The sequence below is a fragment of the Chlorocebus sabaeus genome, chromosome 12 (assembly GCF_047675955.1).
Source record: "Chlorocebus sabaeus isolate Y175 chromosome 12, mChlSab1.0.hap1, whole genome shotgun sequence".
In the NCBI taxonomy this organism is placed as follows: domain Eukaryota; kingdom Metazoa; phylum Chordata; class Mammalia; order Primates; family Cercopithecidae; genus Chlorocebus; species Chlorocebus sabaeus.
Window position 1 is genome coordinate 57933521 of NC_132915.1, and position 20464 is coordinate 57953984.

Here is a 20464-nt window from a genome sequence, read left to right on the forward strand (position 1 = left end):
ATGCCAGAAGATGACAAAGGCAATGAAAAAAATAAAGCAGAAAATTAGATGAGAAAAATCTAGGAGGTGGGTGGGCTGGGAAACGCACTTTTAAACAGGATGATCAGAGAAAGTAAAAAAGATGACATTTAAGCAATAGATATTTAGGGTTATTGAGTAGTTAGAGTTACAGGGATCAAACAAGAATGAAGCTAAAGTATATGACAAGGTGTAGCCACTCAATAAATAGTTGACAGTATTTTTTGCTGAGTCCACAACTTAGATAAGAACAAAGGACACCATACTAATATCTTGAGACCTAATAAAAACCCCTTCCTCATTTACATAATCTGTAGTATAAATGAGCTTTGGGGGTAGGAGGACATTCTATTGAATCATGAGTCTTCTGGTTTAATTATACTAAAAACACTTCGTACTTCTCATGATATTCTAGGACTCTTGTTGTAGGCCCTCCCTATGTGGACAAATGAAACTGAACTAGGAAAGAAAATGGTGATCCAGACCAACTGACAGTTTGACAGTGAAAAAATATTCCTTCCAACTCTACAAGACTAAAAGGCTGTCACTGTCCCCTGAGTTGGAACAGATTGATAACAACACCTGTGATAATAATGGCTCCACATTCTGAATGCTTGTAGGATTTATTCCTCATATTAACTCTACAAGGAGGTAATATCATTACTTCATTTTTTCACATGAGGAAACTGAGGCTTGGAAATGTAAGTGTGTAACACTAAGTTATTAATTAGGTCTCTGTGCCCACAAACATTGTGCAACAAGACTTCGTCATTATTTCACATTCCTGAACACTTATTAAGGATGAAAAAGACATCTGATAAAACTGTTGGAAATGAAAGGAGATTGTCATGCCTTCTTCAGGCACAGAAATGAGATCTTAAAGACAAGGAGAAATAATGTGTGGATTGTATAAAGGTGGATGTTCTAAAGTACCCACCAAATGTAAGTTCACTGGTCATTCTAAGCAATTCTAAAGCATGCCAGGAATACAGATCCATAGAGAGGCTAAGAATAACTTTTTTGGGATAGTGACATGCCCTCAGATCCTCTGCTCTTTCATTTTCACTCTTCCAAATTAACACAAATGTTTACATACTTATTTGTGGTTCCTATAGTTGGTAATTATCATCTCTGAGTCTCAATAATCATTCTTCTGAAATTCTAAATCTTCAACACTAATCCCATCTCTCTGAAGGTATCTGATTTATGTTTATAAAGTTACTCTGAGATGAAATAGGGAATAATTATGAAGAAGAGTCTGTTACTGACTCTTGGCTGCTTTTGGAGTTATTTTTCTCAGGAATGTGACAATTAGAAGACAGAAATTAATATTTTGCTATGTTCTTAATGATATACAATGGGCGATTTTTTTAAAGGAACATGATAAATGCTAATATGAAACTGAACTATGACAACGAATGACAGCAGGAAGACAAATTCTGATTAAGGCTATTGTACTGCAGCTTCTTGAAGTCCTATGAATATCTTTAGAAATTAAAATATATGCAGTAACTTAAAATAAGACAGCAGTCAGTAAATCATTCACAAACATTCAAGCATAGGAAATAATACTAGTTTGAACTGTTAGAAATAGTCCTTATTTGATCTTTTTGAACTATACAAATGACAATTATTTAGTTCAACCTAAAGTGTAAAGGTTATATTTTAAAAGTGTGTTATTTCCGATTATTCTGACCTCATATGTATGGGTTTCTATATACTTATTAAAAATTATTCAATTTCCTGATTTATAGTTTTCTTGTGTAGAGGCTTTAATAATCACTTAATCCTAAGGTCACAGAAATAGATAAAGACATCAGGCTTAAAATAATGGCAAAGAAAAGAAAAATAAAAAGAGATAAGGGAAGAGAAGGAGTGGCAAAGAAGGACACAAGACAGAGACATACTGAAAAATCCGCAGGAGGCAGAGTTTTAAAGAAAGAAAATAGAGACTCCAGTGAATCGAGAAAGGGGAGGGATGGAGGGAGTAGATCAATTTTTGCTCAGGAAAATTTGTCTTTCTGGATATATGCTGACCTGCTAGCAACTGTAAGCTCTCATTAAATAGTGTGTTGCTAGCATTGTCAGTGTTGTGACTGCCTTTGTTATCATTATATTCAACCTATTAAGTAGGATAAGCATGTATTTTTTGCTTATGTTCTGTTTCCTGTTGTTTCCCTGAGCTTAGTATGTAAAGGGAGACATAGAATAGTGGAATCAAAACAATTTAGGCTCACATTATTGGCTCTACTTCTTACTGGCTACAGTAACTCCTTTGAGTCTTTATCTCCTGCTCTTTAAAATGGAGTTAATTATCTATCTGAATCCACTATGCATGCCTCATGATAAAATATCAGTGAATTCTATGTACATGTATATCAACACTTTATATTTAAAATTAATTATTTCTGCCAAAAGAAAATGACAGGAAAGGTAGGGCACGGTGGCTCATGCCTGCAATCTCAGCACTTTGGGAGGCTGAGGCGGGTGGATCACCTGAGATCAGGAGTTCGAGACCAGTATGGCAACATGGTGAAACCCCACCTCTACTAAAAATACAAAAATTAGCCAGGCATGGTGGCGCACACCTGTAGTCCCAGCCATTCAGGAGGCTGAGGCAGGAGAATCGCTTGAACCTGGGAGGTGGAGGTTGAAGTGAGTTGAGATCATGCCACTGCACTCCAGCCTGGGTGATAGAATGAGTCTCCATCTCAAGCAAAACAAAACAAAACAAAAACAAAAAAGAAGGAGAGAAATAGATGTAATCCAATATGAGTACATTGATTCTGTCTAGGCATTGACTGAGGAGTGTTTTTTAAATATTGGATAAAAAGTTTATATTCTAAGTATAACACAAGTGCATGCAGTCTTTAAAATATTAATTTTAATAACACTGTTATAAAACATTGTTCTTTTTATGTTCCATCCTGAGCTGATTTTTTGTTAATTACTACCCATCCCTACTGTCTGCTGGAAAAACTTACATCACAGGAAAGTCAAGCCCATCTGTACTTCCCAATAACAAAATTTCAATATGGGATCGGAACATCTACCATCAAGTTTGGTGCCTTTTTAGAAAGAAGTAAAGTGGACTATTGGTATTATTGATTTAATATTCATAGCTTTTATTTCAGGAGTGACCCCAAAATTCCAAGATATAAGGTTGTCATTTTGCTGAAACATGCATTATTATAATTATAAGCACTTCAAGGCTGGGTGAAGCATGAATCACTGAGTTTGTGAGAGAGGGACTAAAAGATTGATCTCGACACAGTTTTATTGTTCTCTTCTTTATCATTTATCCATTGTATACAGAAAATCATATGCTAAATGGGTACTTATGAATCCGCGGACTGACAAGTTCCCTGGACAAGTTCACAAATGGTGAGAGTTTACATTAAAAAGTTATGAATATTTGAAATTCCTTGTCTCAAACAGGTCAGCCCAATGTATTACACTTCTTTAATGGCCTCTTTAGGTATAGAGTGTAATCATTTATGGTAGGAAAAAAATGTAAGCCTTGGAATAAGAATGAGAAAGATGTGCTAGACAATGTGATGTGTCCAGATGCTCTTGAATTGGGAGTAGAAGAATAGTTATTATTATAATAGAGTATGGAATATTTTTGGCATAAAATATTTGTTGTTTCTTAAAAAAGTCTCTGAATACTCTGCGAAAGCAATGAAATAGTAAATTCTCTAGCATCCATATTTCCTTTGGGATTGAAGCAGGAATAAAATAAGAACTGCCTTTCATTAAGTGTTCCTATTATGTCTTATGAAAATTAATTACCCCTTAAACAGATCTGATGCAAAACAGTTATACATTGTATGTTCCCTATTTCCCACATAGCATCTTTTCAAAAATTAATTATAGCCAATAGTTCCAATTCAAAAGGGAATAATTAAAAGCAGTGTGGAGAAGTGAAGAGATAATGATGTCATTTTAAAATTAATTGAAGCATTTAAAATTAACAGGCCTTTCTTAGAGTTTAATTTCTGTTAACATTTAATAGTTTATATATATACAAGAGTATTCAATATTATATTAAATTTGATTTTGAATGCTATAGTCTGAGAAATAATAAATAGATAATTTCTCTTAATTCTTTAAAACAATCTTTCAATTGGTATAAAACCAAATAAAATGTTTTAGATAAGGATTTATTCAAACTGAAAACAATAAATTTTAATGTATCTACGTGCCAACTTTTGTCTGTATATGGGATCTTATTAAGTTCAGAGACAATGCCCCATTGGCGGTCTCTAATTAAATTAGCCCACTGGAGGTACAATATCCCACTAATGACTTTAGAGTTATAATGACAAAATTCTAGAAAACAATGCTGTATCAAACACACACATACGCATGCACACACACACACAACCACCATCAGAAATCATGACCAAACACTGGGTCATGAGTTTTGTTCTATCATAAGACATAGAAGCTTATTGTGCATTTACCTTTCTCATCCCAGTAGAGAATCCCTCAGAGATGAATATATATAGGCAATGAGTAGCATTCTCACATTGGCTTACGTGAATTTAAGGATAAAATACAGATCTCACTCAGTGTTTTACTGTAGTCAACATGGTTGATTCTTTTCCACTCAAAGGCCTCTTGCCTCAAGTTGCAGTGATAAACTTCTGCCCTGTTTGAGCCCATCACACCCAAAATGGGTAGTGCAGAGTTACTGGAGCCAAGTGGGGATTAATTTTTTAGAATGCTTTTGCCATAAACCTATCTCTTCTCTAGAACAACTCTTAAGATTCCTGATTTATTGCAGTTTCTGAGAATTTCCCCTTCCTGAAAGAAAATAAAATATTAGATGGAAGTGGGTGTTAAATTAAAAATGACTAACTCACCTACCAGATAACACTGCAGCTAAAGACAAAGGGACAAATAAGTAGACCTTGGTAACTTCATCCCTGTTTATAGTAACTATCAAGAATGCCACTGGATTTCTTTCCACCTTTGTTCTTATTTCCTTTTCTGTTCCAGAATTTGCGCAGCTCCTGACCCAATAGTTCTAATTACCATCTCTTGTCCCAATCTCGTTCCCTATACTGCATTTCACTTCCCTGTTTCTATACTATCAATGTGAATTGCATTAGTCAGTTTTTGTTAGACTATGCTACAGTAACCATGAAAATCATTCTCAATGGCTAACAAAAAGCAAGACAGTTTCCCACTCACATTTACATATTGATTGTCAGTTAGCAGTGTTCTGCTCCTCCTACAGTCCAGAATCCAGAGTGAAGGAAAAAAAAGTTCCCATATTATGCAGTGCTGTTCCCATGGCAGAGGGAAAAGAACAAGGCTATACCCAGGTGATGGCTCTCAAAGCTTCTTCCTATAAGTGGCAATATCAGGCCACATATATTTCAGTAGCCCCAACAAGCTACATGGCTAAACTGAATGCTGATGAGATGGGGAACTATAATTCTCTCAATCAGAGGGGTAGATGGTTGTTGAGCAGTGATGCAAATTACTACAGACTTGCCCATTATACTCAATTCTCTGACCCATTTTTGGCCCCTAGCACTCCAATCAAAGGCCTACAGGCCTTGGTAGGCTAATAAGGAAACAGATATCTTTATTATCAATATTATACCAGCACAATTTAAGAAGAAAAACCTGAAGTTCATGCATCTCTCTCTGCCACAGAAATATGCTTTGTTTGACCCATTTTTTTTTCAATTCAGTCAGACTTATATGTCAGATTTTTTTACAGGAATCACAGGGTTTAATTTATGGCATGTCATTGCATTTAAACTGCACATGAGACTCATGGGCAGTTATGTCAGTTCTCATCTGTCTGTTATGATCATGTCTTTTCTTCCTTCACATGCCTTTCATCCCCATGGAGCATATCCAAGCCCACAGCTCCCTTTGAAGTGATTTTCTGCTTTGGAAGCAACTCTCAAGAGTCATTTGTCAAGACTAGAAAATTAAATTAAATTAAAATTAGCCCATTGCACATTATCCCTTATCCTTTCAACTTGAAATCTAGCAACTGAGCATTTATATATTGATACACTGTTATTTCCCTAATACATATATAATATATAATATACATATAATACATTATATATACATACACACACACACACACACATATACCATGTGGATTTTAAGAGTAAGTTTAAGACACTATAATTATAATTTTGAAATGTGTATCATTCAACCGAAATGGACAATGTTACTTTTCGAATGCATTTCAACTTTTCTTCTTGGTTTGCTCCTAAACAAAATGACTCATCTTAACAAGACCCTCTGCTTTTTGATGTTTTTTCAAAATCCTAGGTTATATCAAGTCAATGGGTTGAGAAAGGACTATAAAACTTTTCCTCAAGTGTTACATTTTGAGAGGACACCATGAGAGTGAAAGGCCAAAGAGACACAGTTTATTTGAACAAGGTGAAAATAAATGGACATGTGGAAAAGATATCTATCTCAATATTGTAACCCCATCCTGAGTTTTATTTTAAATACAGCTGTTGAACTTCCATGCACTCCTCTCCTTCCCTCCTGCTATGATGTGAATGTTTATGTGTCCCCTCCCCCAAAATTCATATGTTGCAATTCTAACCCCTAAGGTGATGGTATTAGCAAAGGGGTCCTTTGAAAAGTGATCTAGTCATCTATTCTGAAATCTGAATAGTGATATGCAGACCAAGTTACATATTCTTTACATAAAATAGATTTACTTGACTCCTCCCTTCTATTCAGAGCATAAGATGGAAAACATTTAGGGAATTCGGGGGGGAAACTTTCAACATCCACTCTAGAGTTTTATGTGCAGATCTTCCACTATCACCAGTAAGTACACTTGGTAAAAGACATTTTTTAAACTCTTCTTGTTTAAAACATACACACAATAAAACATCTCTATTTGATGCTTTGGATAAACTTTGCATAGGAAACTGCAAACACCGAAAGCAGCTTTTTTGGTTGTTGTTCCTGCTGTTAAGTCCCTAGTACAACACTGTCCCTGGCATGTGAAAACAGAGAAATCCGGCTTGCAGTTCTGTATGTGCAATACACAGACCCAGAATAATGCCACCTGTTTCATCTAGAATGTAATCTAATTCTACATTATCATTGCATTGCAAAGCAAGACTACATTGGATGAAGAAGACTTTCTGTTCATTACAGTTTACCAGAGATTAAAAACTTTGCTGTAATAGTATCTCATTGACTTTATATCTATGCCCATATATGGTGGCACAGTGCACAATTAACAGAGGAAGCTGAGACTTTTACAGTGCTAAAACCTGTCATTATTTTTCTGAGGCCAAATAGCATACACTTGTGGCCCCAATTTCTCTAGCCTGTAGGTATTATACAAGCTACCGAGCTTTGCAATATTCCTTTCTCCTCGCCCCATTTCCAACTCTAACCATCTCTTCCTTTATTTAACTACCCTCTTCCTACCCCTCAGCTCTCAATTTAGATCACATTTCTTCCAGGAAATCTCCTGACCTATTGTCACTCCTGGGTTAAGCCGGCCTTTTATATGTTCCCAGAGTGCTCTGCTCCCTTGTTTTAGTACTTATCACAGTATTTTCTAACTTGCTGTTCTATTTCTCTCAATGTCAACTTAGGGTGAGACATTGTATATTTTGTCTGGCCTAATACCCAGAATCCAGCACATTCTTCTAAGTGCATGGTCTTAGTTTAGTAACTGCTTATTGAGTGAATGAGTGCTTATAATACCCACTTTAGTTCTATGGTTTTCTCTTCAAACAGCTCCTTCCTTAAAGGAGTATGGACACTTAATTAAATGGAAATTTATATTTTTAATTTATTTTTACATACAGTTACTTCTTATAATTATAATACACATTACATGAACCACTATTCCAGCAGTTGCAAAACAGTAGTAAGCCAGGCAGAAAAATATAATTTCAGCAATTAAAAGAAGTAGAGTCTACTTTAGACTATGAATTATAATAATTTAGAAATTCTGTTCTGGCAATAATATATATATTACTAATAATATTCAGATGGAGAGACATAGCTGAGTAGACAGTGAGATATGTACACTCCTGGTTCCATCTAGGGGCTTGCACCCTGTGATAGTACTTCTCTTTCTGGGTATATGCACTGATTATTTGGCAACCTCTGCCTGACTCCCTCTCCCCCAGCCACCCACTCTCTGCAGTTACATTACACCATGTAACTACTTCTGGTCCATGAACTATGGACAAAAATGCCATGCATAAACTCCAGAACTGGAGAAAATAATTTCTAGAATAAAACCTCCAGCTTTTTCTTATTTAACCAGCCACCTCAGCCAGTGATGTTCCAGAGGAAGGAGTGCATATTAACTAGGGTCTTGAAACAAGGTCAGTATGGAACAAGCTCTCTGCCAGTGGCTATGGCCCAGGGATACATGGCATGAGTTAGAAATGAGCTAATGTTGTAGAGCTGTAACTTACCCTACTCTAACAGAATTCCTCTTCGTGTTCATGTTTGAGTAGGGGCATCCAATGAGTCTCTGGTTGTGAAAAGAGAGGAACTCTGATCAGAGAGGAAATTCTCCCCAAAATGCCCACTTTGTACATGTAGCATGTGTCAGATACAGGTTTGACTTTGTCCTAGGATTACTTCTCTGAAAGCACTTGTACTAAATGTCGTATATGTGTTTACTTCCAGTATCCTCTTTGAGTGACACCCACAGTAGTTCCATTAAGAGTCTGCAAAAAGATAGCTCAGAAGTCCCAGGAGTAAAGGCTTAATGACTAAAGGAATTACATTAAGGAAGATCTAAAACAACAAAATGTTAGCCCAATGCTCACTTGGTGAATTAGTTTCCTATTACTTCTATAACAAATTACAAGAAATTTAGGAGATTAAGTAACACAAATTTATTATCATTGAGCTAAAATCAAGGTGTTGAACTGGCTGCATTCATTTCTGGAAGTTCTAGAAAGAAAATAACCCATTTATTTGCTTCCATTCAAGCTTCTACAGACCCCTCATGTTACTTGACTCATAGCCTCTTCCTCTGCCTTCAAAGCCAGCAATGTTGAGCCAAGTCATTTCATATTGCTGCCTCTCTGATTCTCTCTCTTCTGGTCCTTTCTTCTAATTTCTTGGATCCCTGTCATTATACTGGGTCTACCCAGGTAATTCAGGATAGTATCCCTATTTTAAGGTCAGCCTTAACCTTAAACTAATCTGCAATGTTAATTCCTCTTTGCCATGTAAAGTAACATATTCACAGAATCCAGGGATTAGGACATAACATCTATGAGGGACCATGATTCTGCCTACCTCCTTGAGTTTAATCTGTGATCTTACTGGAGGGCATGTACAACTTATCAGAATCATATTTGAAGTAACACAGCAGTCATTATTTCATATAACTTTATTTAATACAGTCCACTAGCATTCTCTTTGAGATAGGTTATTATAACCCTCATTGAAGGGATAAGAAATACATTGAAAACAGCCCAAGCCATGCCTAGTTCTTGAGACCCCTAGAAGAGTAAATCATGAGAAGTTATACTACTTTTAATTATTTGCATTGAAATAACAATTTTAGTCAAACAAATGTGTGAAAAAATATATATATACACACATATATGTATATATATATAAAATCACATTTGGAGATAACACCAAACATCTAAAAACTCAAGAGGTGACAATAACCGTCCTCCTCTACTAGATACAACAGAAAGTCTCAGGATTTTGCTATAAATCATTAAGGTTCCTGTCCCCAAAATCTGACTTCCAGTTGCACTTAGGAAATTATCAAAAGATTGATAAAAGTACCTGTACAACATCATTCCCCAAGAGCACAAGGCAGAGGTAAACAGCATGTTCTGGATCCATTTTATTTGTTTTAACTTTAATAGATAGGGGAAGAGGATGTTGAAAATGAACTGACCCGGTCTAGGGACTAAGACTGTTTGTTCATTATACATCACAAGCTGCAGGATAAAGATGGTATAGATGTGAATGTTACCTAAGGTAGGGATGGGTCAGCCTGCGGCTCCCTCACCCGTCAATATTCATAAACTCTTAGTATTACAGAGAACAAAGGCTTGAGTGTGCATTTTCACCTCAAAGTATGCACTTAGCAAATACTTACTAATGAGTATCAAAATAGAAGTTTAGAAGAGGCACCAAAATATATTTTTTGACAGTTAAGAAACTCTATGGTTCAGTTAAGAGTGGTTATTTATACATATGCCTACAAATGCGGTTCAATGCATATTGAGCTACTGTCCTGGGGAAGGCATTGTGACAGTAACTAAATTACTGGTATCGTCATGATATTACCACACTGAAAAAAAAATTCAAGATAACAACTTAGATATTAAGACCCAAAGGAAATGTACTGATGTTGCTAATATGATGCTGGCTTTCCAGAATAGTATGGCTTCTCCTGCCTCCAGATAGATTAGAAAGGGATTATTTCAGTATATCACTTTTATACCAGTTGTCTAACCTTTTCTATAAAAAGTGATATATTTCAATATGTCATTTTTCTATCAGTTGCCTAACTTTTCCTATAAAAATAATCTCAAAAGGATACAGTCCTTCTCAGCCTAACAAGTAAAATTTCAGTAAGCCAACAAAACAATTGTAATGTTCCTCATTTATAAAACACTCTCTGCTGGCCTAAGTACATGCATAATTACATGTGTGGTGACCAGGGTTGAAATTTTTGTCTACATTTCTCAAAGGAGGAATCTGGGTCTAACAGTGGCTAAGGACTGCTGAACAGGTAAATGGCAGACCTGGAGCCATGTGGGTCCCAGGTTTTATTCCAGTGTTTATTTCAGAAAACTGTCTTGTTTCTAAGAAGGCAATTTGTTTACAAACGATGTCCAAATTAAATTTGCATTATTGTGGCTTCCATTTCTTTGTGCATTGGATAATGCAGAGGGATTCCTCCTGGGGACTAGGAGATTAGGCTGAAGACCTATAAAGTCCCTTTGAAACTCTAGGTGTTTATTAGTCATGCATATATGCATAATTGTGTCTTATCTGCACTCATACAAACTTCAGTGCATTTCACAGACTCATTACGCACTGAATCTTAAAGTGAATTAAGAGTTCATGTAATGGTATGTTATCAAGACATGAAACTAGCTGTCAAATATTACAGACAAAGTAATTCAGCAAATATGGATTAGAATGCATTGCAGTTTGGTGATCAGAAACACATGCTCCAGAGATATCTGGGGTTTAAATCACGATATCACTGCCTCCTACTGTATTAGTTCATTGTCACATTGGTATAAGGAAATACCCGAAACGGGGTAATTTATAAAGGAAAGAAGTTTAATTGACTAACAGTTCCCCATGGCTGGGAAGGCCTAAGGAAACTTACAGTCATGGCGAAAGCAGAAGCAAACTCGTCCTTCACAAGGTGGCAGGAATGAGAAGTGCAACCAAGGGACATGCCAGATGCTTACATAACCATCAGGTCTTGTGAGAACTCACTCACTACCATAAGAACAGCATAGAGGAAACTGCCCCTATGATCCAATTACCTCCACCTGGTCCTGCCCTTGATATGTGGGGATCATGGGGATTATAATTCAAGGTGAGATTTGGGAGGTGACACAGAGCCAAGACTATATCATCTACCTATATGAACTAAGCCACAGTTTCCTCTTGAAAAGAGAAAAAAAATCTATGGCTTCCTCATAGGACAGTTATGAAGATTAAATAAAATCATCTATATAAATTAGTTCCTCTCAATTAAAATTATCCCCATAGAAGTGGCATGTGGCATTGACAGGGGACATTTTTGGGTGACATAACTTGAGAGGAGGTACTACTAGTACCAAAGAGTAGAGGCCAGGAATGCTGCTAAATATATTGCAATGTCCTAGAACCCATGAAAACAAAGAATCATCAGGTCCAAAATGCCAACAGTGCCATGGCTGAGAAACTGTGCTTTTTTTTTTTTTTTTTTTTGAGATGGAGTCTCGCTCTGTCGCCCAGGCTGGAGTGCAGTGGCCGGATCTCAGCTCACTGTAAGCTCCGCCTCCTGGGTTTACGCCATTCTCCTGCCTCAGCCTCCCGAGTAGCTGGGACTACAGGCGCCCGCCACCTCCCCCGGCTAGTTTTCTGTATTTTTTTAGTAGAGACGGGGTTTCACCGTGTTAGCCAGGATGGTCTCGATCTCCTGACCTTGTGATCCACCCGTCTCAGCCTCCCAAAGGAAACTGTGCTTTAAGCTAACTTCATAAAATGCTCAAATTGTTACCCATTTTTAATATTAGTAAAACACAAGTACCATTTGAATGCAGAAGAAGACCACAGCTACATTAAACAATGGGTTATGGTACCCTCTTCTTGACTGCCAAGTTATAGAAATCTTTAAACAAATATAATATAAAAGAATGTGAAGCATTAAAACTGGTATTTTGAGAAAAATTGTGCTTGTGTTTTATTGTCTTTGTGATAGGGCTATTTGTAGATGAGCTTATACATTGAAAATAGAAAATCACTGATTGATAAATAGAATCTCCACAGAGTTGCAATATAATTTTATGAGCGTTAATGGAAATGGGTAGATAGTATCCATTAGCCACAGTATTTAAATATATAGATAAGAATAAAGTTATCTCTTTAAGTAGAAGTCCGTAACTTGTAATTTAGTCTATGTATTTATTTTAATATGAAAGGATGCCTTTGGTTTTGGGCAGTCAAAATTCAGGTGACAGTTTTTCTGACTAAAACCAAAAATAAATATTGCTATACTCAGTTCTAGAACTCCAATACTGTCAGGTACCAAAAAGAACTGTTGGCTGCCAAAACTTGCAAATTCAACCTTATGTTCTTTGGCACAAATAATTAACAGAGCCACATGCTTGTGTGAGTAATAGAAAATTGCTTCCTAAACTTAAAAAAGAATGTCAATTATTAAATTGCAAACAGAACTTTGAGTTATTTCAAAATGAATGCAGAGCCAACATTAGTATATATTAACTAATACATACATATTGTTTTAAAGTATAATGATCAATGAAGTTGTGAATAATATAAACCCACCTCTAGGCTCCTGATCAGGTTCTGGGACTAAATATATAGTTATGCATTTCCTTCAGAGATTGATAAACAGGGGCTCCTTAGTGGGTGCTCTTCCTTATCATTCTGTGTTTTGCAAGATGGTTTTAAAAATACCTGATTGCCCTAATGCAGACTATTTGAGATCCTCCAAGGATGTAAATAAGAAGCAGAAAATTGCAAACGGCAGCAATGCAAAGAGAGGGTGGGAGGCACTCCTTAGGATAGGATTTAGAATACAGGTAAATGGATTTTTAAAAACAACCAACCTAATATAGTGCTGGAACCTGCTGTAATGAAAAGAAGTGGCAGCAGAGTAATGCATTCTTAACCAGAAGCCATCTGTTTATGCATATTTTGCTTTTATCATCAATACGCCTAGGTCTTAGTCTTTATAAAATGCAGACACCCCACATTTACCCTTAAGCTGTATGAATGTTTAATGATCAGGTAGGTTTTATAATATACATAAATTAATTGCATGTATGCTATTCATTTTTATACATTTTAGCTATTCAAATATTTTCTCTTACTACTGCAAAGCCAATGATTTATACATATGCCAAAGAAAATATAACAAGACAGGTGCCCCAGACATACACACACACACACAAGCAATTCCTTTAAATTTCATCCTTTCATGAGACTAAAAATTCAATGGGTTATTTTAATCTAGATGCCTGCAGCTCTGCCAGGCACTATCTGTCCCAAAAGCAATCTATTGAGTCTCCAGGTCCCAGACCGGTTAAAGCAATTCCAGTTTGCTCTCAGACTTTAGGGACAAATCTGTTTAGTTCCTCCCTCCCATCCCTGGCTATTCTTGCCTAGGGCAATATTCAGGCTTTCTAGCTGGACTGGACAGTAGAGACGTAGGCGGAAGCAGAGATAAAACCTTCTCTTTTGGACCTTGATCAGAATGAAAACAAGATAACTGGGAGGCAGGAATTCATAAAATGGTTATTTGGAGATAGACCAAGAGTTGTGAAGCAGGCTGGCAATATTCCTGCTATATTTTTGGGGGTGTAAGTGGGCCAAATTACAGTTGCTTCAATGAATATGAAGCGTAATACAAATAGGAATAATTCTGTGCCAGGATATTGGGAGAACACAATTTTGTTGTAATTATAAAAGGTTTCATTTCTACAGAGATTTTGTGCTTTGCTTCCACGCTAATATTCTCTCGTTCCCGATCTTATTTTCATATGTATCGAGCATCCTCTTTATAACAGGAACTATATTTCATGTTGACAATAAAAAGTGATATAACAAAATAATGATTCCTTCTCTCATGAAGCTTACAGTGTAGCAGGAGAGACTAATATTAACCAATAACCTCACAAACAAATATGTTACAAACTATGATGGTTCTATGTGTTTATGAGATGAAATCAGAGAGGACTTACCTGGATGGTCCCCAGAGAAGTAACATTTGAACAGAAGACTGAAGGATGGGTAAAATGTAACTAGAGAAACAAGTGAGAAAGGATAATTATGAACAGATGAATTAATTTCTGCAAATGTCCTGAGACTAGAGGAATGATAATGAATTGAAAGTAAATCACTGTGACTAAAGCCCAGGGAAAGACTGGAAGTAGGCAGTAGTAAATTTTAGGTCACATAAAAGATTCTGGTCATTAACTTTTGAGCATATGGGAAATTACTGAAGCATTTTAAGGAGGAGAATAAAATAATCAGATTGACACCTAAAATAAAATAGATGAAGACAGACCACTTAGAAGGGTACTGCAAAAATCCAGGAGGAAATGATATTAGTCTGGTTAAACTGATGATACTAGAAATACAGAGAAGATATAGGTGGATTGAAGAAATGTAGAGAAAATCATCTGATCACAGGTTTGGTGATGGGAGATGAAGGATGACATCTAAATTTTAGGCTGCACCTATGTACAGATGCTGATTCCTGTCAGAGAAAACGCATAATTCCTTTTCTCTGTTACTTGGAAGGGCATAGAATTCAAGGGAAGTGACTCTGAGTTCTAACTTAAATACGTAGATTTTGAGATACTTTTGAGCAGTCTAAGTAGATCTCTCAAGGACTATTTGGGTTCGGAAACAAGAAGTCTGAGGCCAAGATAAAAATATGTTAATTGTTATAGAGAAGAAAATTGAAGCCCTTGGAACAGATAGAATTTTCTTTTTTTTAAATTAATTAATTAATTTATTTATTTTAATTATACTTTAAGTTCTAGGGTACATGTGCACAACGTGCAGGTTTGTTACATATGTATACATGTGCCATGTTGGTGTGCTGTACCCATTAACTCGTCTTTACATTAGGTATATCTCCTAAAGCTATCCCTCCCCTCTACCCCCTCCCCACAATAGGCCCCAGTGTGTGATGCTCCCCTTCCTGTGTCCAAGTGATCTCATTGTTCAATTCCCACCTATGAGTGAGAACATGCAGTATTTGGTTTTCTGTTCTTGCAATAGTTTGCTAACAATGATGGTTTCCAGCTGCATCCATGTCCCTGCAAAGGACGCGAACTCATCCTTTTTTATGGCTGCATAGTATTCCATGGTGTATATGTGCCACATTTTCTTAATCCAGTCTGTCACTGATGGACATTTGGGTTGATTCCAAGTCTTTGCTATTGTGAATAGTGCCACAATAAACATAAGTGTGCATGTGTCTTTATAGCAGCATGACTTATAATCTTTGGGTATATACCCAGTAATGGGATGACTGGGTCAAATGGTATTTCTAGTTCTAGATCCTTGAGGAATTGCCACACTGTCTTCCACAATGGTTGAACTAGTTTACAGTCCCACCAACAGTGTAAAACTGTTCCTATTTCTCTACATCCTCTCCAGCACCTGTTGTTTCCTGACTTTTCAATGATTGCCATTCTAACTGGTGTGAGATGGTATCTCATTGTGGTTTTGATTTGCATTTCTCTGATGGCGAGTGATGATGAGCATTTTTTCATGTGTCTGTTGGCTGTATGAATGTCTTCTTTTGAGAAGTGTCTGTTCATATCCTTTGCCCACTTTTTGATGGGGTTGTTTGTTTTTTTCTTGTAAATTTGATTGAGTTCTTTGTAGGTTCTGGATATTAGCCCTTTGTCAGATGAGTAGATTGCAAAAATTTTCTCCCATTCTGTAGTGTAAAACATGTATAAAATTCTTAAGACTTAACAAGAAAAAAATATAAAATATTCCATTAACATTTTTTACACTAATTGTTGAAATTATATTTTGGATATATTGTATTAAATAAAATATATTATTGAAATTAATTTCACCTATTTGTTTTAATTTTTTAAATGTTTTGAATTAATTGAAGTTGATTTAAAATAGAAAATTTAGATATCATATGCGGCTCGTTCAACATCCCTGTTCCAGTTATCTATCCCATTTGGTTTCTGGATTCTTAGCATTGGATAAACACTACCAAACATTCTAATGTATCTTCTTCGACACAGGAATCGCATTCAGGCCTGAGCTCAAGCTTGTCCCTCAGGCTGCTGGGACCTGCCCTCTGTGGTGTTTCCATGGTAACCTTGCTTTAGGAAGAGAAAGATGCTTTTAAAATCTGAGTCCTAAAGATTTCACTTCTCTGGTTTTATGTTATTTAATACTGATTTTATGGTTATCTCTTTTGTTCTTCTCTAAGAGTGTCTAGGATTTTTGACTTCACAGATTCTGGTTTAGTGGTTGTCAGGCAGATGAACATTTAAGAATCACTTGGGAAGCTTTCTCAAATTATGCAATCCCATCACCCTGGAAGATTTTATATGTGCTCCCGACCCCAGTGAAGAACTACTGATCTAATTTCTCTACTGTCTGATAAATGGACTTACTGCATTATAACCACTGTATTTTCATTTTTGTTTTCCTTTTACATCTTCAACTCAATATCATACCTGCTTTGTTTATCTGCTAGTTACCAAGGGTCTCCATTTCTGTCCCCCCATCGCAGCTCTAAAATGCGGATTTCATCTGGCTTGCAAAGATGACTATCAGATCAGATCATTGGATCGGGATAATGGTTACCTCAGAGTCACACATTTAGTTCACATGAAAATACCCATCTGCCTACCTAGGAGACCTCCACTTGACATATCTGTTTAGAGAAAACTTTTCCAAAATGAGCACATAAATATTTCATGATAAACCCCAGGTTAAACTGAGAAGTGAGTTTCCTCACAGGCAATAATGCATTTTAAAAAAGAATCGAATGGAAAGGTTATGATTTAGATTTTAGGGAGAGTAAAGGTAAACATTTCCCAAATGTAGTTCTTCTGATTTTATTATGATTAATCTGAACTTTCCGCTTGTGTGCTGCAAAGCCTCATGAATGTGACTAGTGAGTGTTTTGCAGGCAGATCGTATGTCATAACATAGAGCAGAGATTTAGAAGTCAGGGCACTTTCATTCCTTTATCTGTAAAATGGAGCAATAATATTCAACTTAGAGATTACGTGTCATGCTACAAGTAAAGTACTTGGAAGTCAGTTAAGATCTCTGTACATCTTAGTTGTTTTTCTGAAGGAGAGTAATTTTCAAGAGTTTATATTTTTTTACTTTTCCCAATTCTTTCTGTTTATAGTTCGCCATATTATTTTCTAAAGCAGAATTGCAGAGATTTAATTTACTCCTCTAATTATTATTTGGGGAACAGGCTGTAAAAGTACAGTCTCTCAAGGAGACAAAATTAGGACACTGATTACAGTGCTGCTCAGTTATACCACTTAAGTATACCCACAAGAAAATGGAAGGTTGATATTCTGCTAACTGCTAATTAGTACACAGCTAATATCTTTAGAAACTGAGTAATTCAACTGAAGTACTTTTAAAAGTACACATTCAAATGAACTGGAACTTTTTAAAACTCAGATTCCTCATAGACTAAATATTTCCCTTATTTTAAGTATTTCACTCACATTTGATCTGACATCTATTTATCCTATCGTGATTCCCTAGTTTTTTGTCACTTCATTAATTTTTAGGTAAAATTATTGCTTTACTTGTTTGGAATTTTGCCATGAATATCATAGATGCATTAGGAGAGCTTTTAATTTGAATCCAAGCTAGGATCAGGAACTATGTTAGTAGTTAAAAATCATTTAAATATGAATATTTTACCATTCCTCAAATCAATTTTTAAAGATTGCAATATTCAAATTTTATTCACTTATTCAGCGAATGTTTATTTTGGCACGTGCAGTACACCAGGAACTATAATTTCACAAAGTAATTTATAAAATGAGAATTCCATAAAAGTGAGAAATATATAATAGTAAATATTTTAAAAACATGCATTTGTTTAAAAATATTTAAACTCCACAAAAATAAAACTCAAATATTGAAGATATGACTAGGTTACAATTATTTCTACAGTTCTTCTAAGTTGAGAATGTTTTAGTAGAAATATTCCCTGAAGAAATGTTCATAAACTAACTGAACTTCCAATAAAGTAAATAAAATGTAAATATTTTAAATGTCACTTACCCACAGAAATATGTGGAAAATAATTAAGAAAATCTTACGAAGAACACCAACTTACTGTTTGAAAATCAAAAATTTATTTCATTGGAAAAATACAATTTTTACTGTGATGATTAATTTTATTTGTCAACGTGACTGCACCATAGTGCCCAGATATTTGGTCAAACATTACACTAGATGTTTTTGTGAAGGTGATTTTTGGATGAGAATAACATTGAAATTAGTACCCTTTGAATAAAACAGATTCCCCTCTATAATGTGGGTGGGCCTCACCTATAAGTTGAAATCCTTAATAGCCAAAGACTGACCTTCCCCATGCATGAAATAATTCTGCCAGCAGATTAGAATGCCTTTGGACTTGAACTGCAACTCTGCCCTGAGCCTCCAGACAGCTGCCCCATCCCATCAGATTTTGGACCAGCCATGCTTCCACAATTATGTGAGCCAATTACTTATGATAAATCCTTCTCTCCATAGATAGAAGATAGATAGATAGATAGATAGAAAGATAGATAGATAGATACTTTATACATAAAGCTATATATATAATCTTTCATGTATATTTATATTTATATCTTTCATATATATATGTATAATCCACTTCTAAACAATGAAACATAACAGGACAAAATGAAGCCACAATGAATACAATAGATATAGTCAGTGATGATGCATAAGCAATTTCAGAAGCCTCTACCACCGTCACTTAGGTGTACAGATGTGTCACTTAAGAAACTAAAGGTCAGAAGTTTTCAGAGTTCGGAGAGTCTTGTGGTCATAGCATTGAACTTAAATAAGACCTAAGCTCTAGCTATGAAAATAAATAAAAATGGTACAAAATATATATAATATATTATATATATTATTAACACATATAAAATATATAATATATATTATGTATGCATATATACAAACAAAAACCCTGTTGGTTCTGTTCTCTAGAAAATTCTGACAGATAACATTCATTTAAACATATTTATTCTCATATAGCTTTCACAGAAGTTAGGGGAGCTTGATGCTACCTTGTCCATAACAGGAGAGCTCAGGTTCACTTTGAACACATATTCTACTCATAACTGCACTCAAGCATGGGTATCTAGTGAGACTGTGTCGCTACAAAAATAAAATAAAAGGAAATAAAATAAAATATCTGGCATGATGACAGGCACTGTAGTCCGAGTTACTCAGGAGACTGAAGTGGGATGATTGCTTGAACCCAGGGATTCAAGGCTGAAGTGAGCTATGATTGCACCACTGTACCCCAGCAGGGGCAACATATGTTTTTTGTCTCTAACCAAAAACCACAAAAGCTGCACTCAAAATTAATTCATTGTTTGTAAACCGGTATTTATCTTAAAAATAAAAAAAAAAATGTTGAAGTGAAATAAATATAAACAACTTGGGATTAAAATTAGGATACAAGGATATAGGTACATGATTATGAGATATACTTATTAGCCCATTAGCCCATCCCATTATATCTCTAGTAAACTAAAAATTCTCTTAAGAAAAAATACTGTGACTCCTTTTAAATTTATATATCAGCAGTTCTACATATTATCATTAAAAACATAAGCTTAGCTCAAAGGAAATTTTACAGGTGTCCCCTTGCATAAAACAGAAAAATCAAAGAGCTCTAGGACAAATTACTTTCAGAAACCTGTCTTCTCAGACTCTTTTCCCACCTGTCCTCATACATCAGCAAAGTAGCACCCAACAAAAGCACAGGAAATCCCAGAGCTCTGAGGATTTTGCTTATGAACATAGAGTCCTATGAAAAATAAGGTTACATATTTATCAGACAAGGAATGGTAATGATAAATATTGATGAACTAAAGGCTAGGAAATAAGAATAACATGTTTGTATCATATTTCAAATTAAACTAGAGTAGCAAGATATTTCTTAGGTAAAGCATTTCCAATCATATTTGTA

At 35.5% G+C, this 20464-nt stretch overlaps 1 long non-coding RNA gene across 1 annotated transcript in view; it reads right to left on the reverse strand.

The window, feature by feature from the left end:
- Nucleotides 1–20464, reverse strand: part of LOC140712956 (uncharacterized) — a 541357-nt gene that overhangs the window by 174198 nt on the left and 346695 nt on the right. The gene's annotated exons all lie outside the window — the stretch shown is intronic.